The sequence below is a fragment of the Somniosus microcephalus genome, unplaced genomic scaffold (assembly GCF_052327205.1).
Source record: "Somniosus microcephalus isolate GS21.2 unplaced genomic scaffold, FLI_Smic_1.0 scaffold969, whole genome shotgun sequence".
Classification (NCBI taxonomy): Eukaryota; Metazoa; Chordata; class Chondrichthyes; order Squaliformes; family Somniosidae; genus Somniosus; species Somniosus microcephalus.
The window spans coordinates 34,028-40,715 of record NW_028226156.1 but is presented as its reverse complement, the minus strand read 5'-3'; positions in this window follow the sequence as shown (position 1 = coordinate 40,715).

Below are 6,688 nucleotides of genomic sequence, written 5' to 3'. Positions count from 1 at the left end.
GTATGGGTTTTCTTTAAATTTTGATATTTTACTTGTGAGATCAGGTGACTTTAGTGCTGTGATGAATTTTTCTCCACTGTCTGGGGCCCATCTGTATGTCTGGTTTATTTTATGGAGCTTACTGGGTTCCTTTTTTGTGTCTGTAGTTTGGGCAGATAGTTTAAGGTACATATTTATTTGGTTATGGTCTGAGAGGGGGGATTGCTGCCTGACAGTGAATGAGTTGATATCGCAGGGGTCCAGGTCAGTGATTGTATAGTCCACCACACTAGACCCAAGAGTTGAGGAGTATGTGAGTCTCCCTAAGGAGTCCCCTCTGAACCTACCGTTAACTATGTACAGGCCTAAGGCTCGGCAGAGTTGCACTACCTCCCTACCGCTTTTATTTATTTCACGATCAAGGTTGTTCCGATTTGCGATGGCTGGTGTGACATCTAAAGGGGTCTGGCCAAACACATGGTTGTTTCCCTGTGGGTCTATGAAGTCAGGTTCACAACCGGTCCTTGCATTTGGGTCCCCACATATTATCACCTTTCCTTGGGCCTGGAAATGGCTGATTTCCATGTGGAGAGTATCAAATAACTCCTCTTCGAAATATGGCGATTCTATTGGAGGTATGTAGATCGCACATAAGTAAACATCTTTTTTTGCTATTCCTATATTTTTATCTAGTTTTAGCCATACGTGTGATTTTCCCTGTTTTACCGGTGAGATGTGTTTGTCCAGTTCTCCCTTATACCACACCAATATTCCCCCGGAGGTTCTGCCCTTGCGTGTTTTAGTGTTCTTTACTGAGGGCACAATGATTTCATGGTACATTGGAGGACAGTGGGTCGGCACGTCCTTTTGGCACCATGTTTCTGTTAACACAATTATATCAATGTCTTTTATAGCTTTTATATGTCTGTCTCCTTCTCCCAGGACTAATCTTAATTTTGACAGGTCATCCAATTCTCTCTCTCTCTCTCTCTCTCTCTCTCTCTGTCTCTCCCCCTCTGTCTCTCCCCCTCTCTCTCTCTGTCTCTCTCTCTGTCTCTCTCTCTCTGTCTCTCTCTCGCTCTCTGTCTCTCTCTGTCTCTCTCCAATTCCAATTCCAATTCAATTCCAATTCAAATGCTTTATTGGCATGAAAGTTTACAGAGAACCATATTGCCAAAGCTTACATAGCAAAAAGGTACAGTTTTCCAACATTCTGTAGGTGTCAATCGATTTGACATTTGTTGGGTACATACAATATTACTTTTAAACAATATTAATTTTAAACAGTCTTTGTACTTCATTTGGTACGTTCAATATTAGTTTTAAACAGTCTTAATTTTAAACAGTCCTCAGGTTGTGACATGTTGTTACATATTTGGCCCCAAGGTATGGTCTGTCTCCTTCTCCCAGGACTAATCTCAATTTTGACAGGTCATCCAATTCCTTGAAATCTGGGGTTGTTTGGCTTAGCTTGTTGAATAATATGTTTCTTGATGTGTTGAATTTTTCGCATTTTAGGAGGAAATGCATTTCTGTTTCAACCTCGCCGGCCAGACATTGATCGCATATTCTATTCTCTCTAGGCTGCCAGGATTTCTTGTATCTGCCTTTTTCAATTTCCAGTTGGTGGTCGCTTAGTCTGTACCTGGTGAGGGTCTGTCTCTGTTTTGTGTCTCTGATGGTCGTGAGGTAGTCTGCCAGTTTATACTCTCTTTTTAGGGCCCGGTAACATTCTAATCTGCTTTGGCTTTCGGTTATTTTGTTCCAATGTTCCAGGTAGGTTTCTTTGCATTGTTTAATGATTTGGTTCACTCGGATTGGTGTTTGGACGGCTGTGTTGGTCTGGGGCTGGTCAGGGTCCGGCTGAGTACTTAGTTTCAGTAGCAGCTGACTCAGGGGACTCTTTTCTGGGTTTAGCTCTTGGGTCTGAAAGGCTTTGAAATGAAGGGTGTCTGGGGAGCTAGATTTGAGGTGATTTAGGAAGTTTAGTGCTCGTTTTTGGATGTTTATTATCAGTGGGTATCTGCCTAGTTCAGCTCTGCATGCATTTGTTGGCGTTTTTCTTTGGATGCGAAGGATGCTTCGGCAGAATTCTGCATGTAGGGCTTCTATTGTGTGTTTTTCCCATTTAGTGTAGCTTTGGTGATTTAGCGGGCCCCATACTTCACTACCGTACAGTGCAATGGGCAGGATTATGCTGTCAAATATTTTGAGCCAGATTTTGATTGGGATTTGGATGTTGTAGAATTTTCTTTTTATTGCATATAGGGCTCTTCGGGCTTTTTCTTTTAGTGCATTCACTGCTATGCTGAAGCTCCCTGATGCTGTAATAGTTAGACCAAGGTAAGTGTAGCTCATAGTGTGTCCTATAGTGGTATCACTGAGGGTAAACTGGTATTTGTTTTCCTGACATCTGGGCCTTTTTTGAAAAATCATGATGTTGGTTTTCTTTAGATTTACTGTTAGAGCCCAATTTTGGCAGTATTTGTCGAGTAGGTCTAGTTGTTGCTGTAATCCCTGTTCTGTGGGAGACAGCAGAACCAGGTCGTCCGCATAGAACAGGGAGTTCACTTCTCCATCCAGGAGACGTAGACCTGGTGACTCGCTTTGCTCCAGCATGTCTGCTAATTCATTTATGTATATGTTGAACAGGGTCGGGCTCAAATTGCAGCCCTGCCGGACGCCTCTTCTCTGGGTGAAGAAATCGGTGCGTTTGTCTCCAATTTTGACCCCGCATTTGTTTTTCAGATACATTGATTTAATAAGGTCATAGACTTTGCCCCCTATTCCACACTGAAGAAGTTTATAATAGAGCCCTTCGTGCCATATAGAGTCAAAGGCTTTCTTGAAGTCGATGAAACAGGCGAATATTTTCCCAGTTTTTGTTTGGTGTATATGTTTTTCAATGAGGGTGTGAAGGGTATAGATATGGTCGGCGGTGCGGTGTTTTGGAAGAAAGCCTATTTGGTTTTTTCTGAGGATATTATGTTTGTTAAGAAAATCAAGTAATCTACTATTTAGAATACTGCAGAATAACTTCCCTAGACAACTGTTGACACAGATGCCGCGGTAGTTATTTGGGTCTGATTTGTTTCCACTTTTATATATGGGGGAGATTAGTCCTTGGCACCAGATATCGGGAAAACAGCCTGAACGTAATATGATGTTGAATAATTTGAGTACCGCACCCTGCATCTCCATATTGCTGAACTTGAGCATTTCATTTTTGATGTTGTCTGGGCCACAGGCTTTCTTTAGGTGGAGAGATTTTGTTTTTGTGGCCAGTTCTTTCCATGTGATTGGGGAGTCTAGAGGGTTTTGGTTGTCTTTAATTGTTGCTTCTAATGTGTGGAGTTTTTCTGTGACCTGATGTTGACTTGGGTTTGTTTCGTTTATTGGGATGTCTTTGTAGAGGTTTTCAAAATGTGTTCTCCAGATGTCGCCATCTTGGATTGGTAATGCTTGCAATTGTGTTGTACTCAGGTTATTCCACATTTCCCAGAATTGTTTTGGATTGGTGGAGTTTTCAATTTCTTCGAGTATTTTGTGGGTATAGTTTTGTGTTTTGTTCCTAATGGTGTGTTTATATCTTTTGAGGGTTTCATTGTATCTAGTACGTAGGTCCGGATTGTTTGGTTGGCGATGCTTTTGGTTTGATATTTTTCTCAGGTCTTTTCTGGCATTTTTGCATTCGTGGTCAAACCATTTCTTATTTTTATTTTGTCTTTTGTGACGCTTCCTCTTCTGTTTCACAAGGTCGGCTTTTACAGCTGCCTCATGGAAGATCATATTTATATCCTCTATGGCCATGTTTACACCATCTCTGGTGATCTCGTATGGGTTTTCTTTAAATTTTGATATTTTACTTGTGAGATCAGGTGACTTTAGTGCTGTGATGAATTTTTCTCCACTGTCTGGGGCCCATCTGTATGTCTGGTTTATTTTATGGAGCTTACTGGGTTCCTTTTTTGTGTCTGTAGTTTGGGCAGAAAGTTTAAGGTACATATTTATTTGGTTATGGTCTGAGAGGGGGGATTGCTGCCTGACAGTGAATGAGTTGATATCGCAGGGGTCCAGGTCAGTGATTGTATAGTCCACCACACTAGACCCAAGAGTTGAGGAGTATGTGAGTCTCCCTAAGGAGTCCCCTCTGAACCTACCGTTAACTATGTACAGGCCTAAGGCTCGGCAGAGTTGCACTACCTCCCTACCGCTTTTATTTATTTCACGATCAAGGTTGTTCCGATTTGCGATGGCTGGTGTGACATCTAAAGGGGTCTGGCCAAACACATGGTTGTTTCCCTGTGGGTCTATGAAGTCAGGTTCACAACCGGTCCTTGCATTTGGGTCCCCACATATTATCACCTTTCCTTGGGCCTGGAAATGGCTGATTTCCATGTGGAGAGTATCAAATAACTCCTCTTCGAAATATGGCGATTCTATTGGAGGTATGTAGATCGCACATAAGTAAACATCTTTTTTTGCTATTCCTATATTTTTATCTAGTTTTAGCCATACGTGTGATTTTCCCTGTTTTACCGGTGAGATGTGTTTGTCCAGTTCTCCCTTATACCACACCAATATTCCCCCGGAGGTTCTGCCCTTGCGTGTTTTAGTGTTCTTTACTGAGGGCACAATGATTTCATGGTACATTGGAGGACAGTGGGTCGGCACGTCCTTTTGGCACCATGTTTCTGTTAACACAATTATATCAATGTCTTTTATAGCTTTTATATGTCTGTCTCCTTCTCCCAGGACTAATCTTAATTTTGACAGGTCATCCAATTCTCTCTCTCTCTCTCTCTCTCTCTCTCTGTCTCTCCCCCTCTGTCTCTCCCTGTCTCTCTCTCTGTCTCTCTCTCTGTCTCTCTCTCTCTGTCTCTCTCTCGCTCTCTGTCTCTCTCTGTCTCTCTCCAATTCCAATTCCAATTCAATTCCAATTCAAATGCTTTATTGGCATGAAAGTTTACAGAGAACCATATTGCCAAAGCTTACATAGCAAAAAGGTACAGTTTTCCAACATTCTGTAGGTGTCAATCGGTTTGACATTTGTTGGGTACATACAATATTACTTTTAAACAATATTAATTTTAAACAGTCTTTGTACTTCATTTGGTACGTTCAATATTAATTTTAAACAGTCTTAATTTTAAACAGTCCTCAGGTTGTGACATGTTGTTACATATTTGGCCCCAAGGTATGGTCTGTCTCCTTCTCCCAGGACTAATCTCAATTTTGACAGGTCATCCAATTCCTTGAAATCTGGGGTTGTTTGGCTTAGCTTGTTGAATAATATGTTTCTTGATGTGTTGAATTTTTCGCATTTTAGGAGGAAATGCATTTCTGTTTCAACCTCGCCGGCCAGACATTGATCGCATATTCTATTCTCTCTAGGCTGCCAGGATTTCTTGTATCTGCCTTTTTCAATTTCCAGTTGGTGGTCGCTTAGTCTGTACCTGGTGAGGGTCTGTCTCTGTTTTGTGTCTCTGATGGTCGTGAGGTAGTCTGCCAGTTTATATTCTCTTTTTAGGGCCCGGTAACATTCTAATCTGCTTTGGCTTTCGGTTATTTTGTTCCAATGTTCCAGGTAGGTTTCTTTGCATTGTTTAATGATTTGGTTCACTCGGATTGGTGTTTGGACGGCTGTGTTGGTCTGGGGCTGGTCAGGGTCCGGCTGAGTACTTAGTTTCAGTAGCAGCTGACTCAGGGGACTCTTTTCTGGGTTTAGCTCTTGGGTCTGAAAGGCTTTGAAATGAAGGGTGTCTGGGGAGCTAGATTTGAGGTGATTTAGGAAGTTTAGTGCTCGTTTTTGGATGTTTATTATCAGTGGGTATGTAAGATTCGCAATTTTCAGCAAAAATCACGCGAGAAAACTGGATAAAATAAGACTGTTTATTGACCAAAGTAAGCTTGCACAGAAAAACCTTTGATAAAAGGGCATACAAAATGGCCGCCAGGCCCCGTGATCAGTTTATGAACCATTTTATTTCTGTTACTGCAAGCCAGTCAGGCTTGTGGCTTGAAGACAGTAAACCCGCGAAAGCCAGTATCTGGGAACCGAAACTCAGAGCAACAGCATACATATTCAATGGATTATAAGTACAGGATGGGGCCCATCAAGATATGGGCGGACAATGTAAAAACACTTATACCCATTTATCGTACAAAGGAAAAACCGTTTAGCAGCCATCAAGGAAAATGTCCGGACCGATCAATATGCGAACCGAGCCGCGGTGACAATGCAAAGGACATTAAAAGACATTATCGGCCAGGAAGGCCGCTTTAAGTTATCACTGGCTCCGTTACAAGACAAAGCGCCCCTGCAGAGATTTCTGCCCGCCAAAATTAATACAAAGACAGGACTATGATTTGACGGGAGATAAGACTGTCCCAAAAGAGTATAACTATGGATTGAAAATCCATCTAAGGTACGACTTCTTCACTGCTACGGCTTCTTGTTGGGCGACTTCAGGCTTCCATTTCTTCAAGAACTTTCTTCTACGAGGAACGAACGAAGGGCGGACGGTGCCCGGATCGGCGCCTCTTCCACTTCGGCAGATCGATGAAAACGTTTTCGTCTTTTTAAAGACGGACGGTTTCGGAAAAAGGACAACGTGGCCGGTGTTCAGCCAAACAAGGCTCGGCCACGACAAGGGTGGCCCGGGTACTGGGGTCGGGAGATCATCGACGACCCAGGCCGACGGAGAAG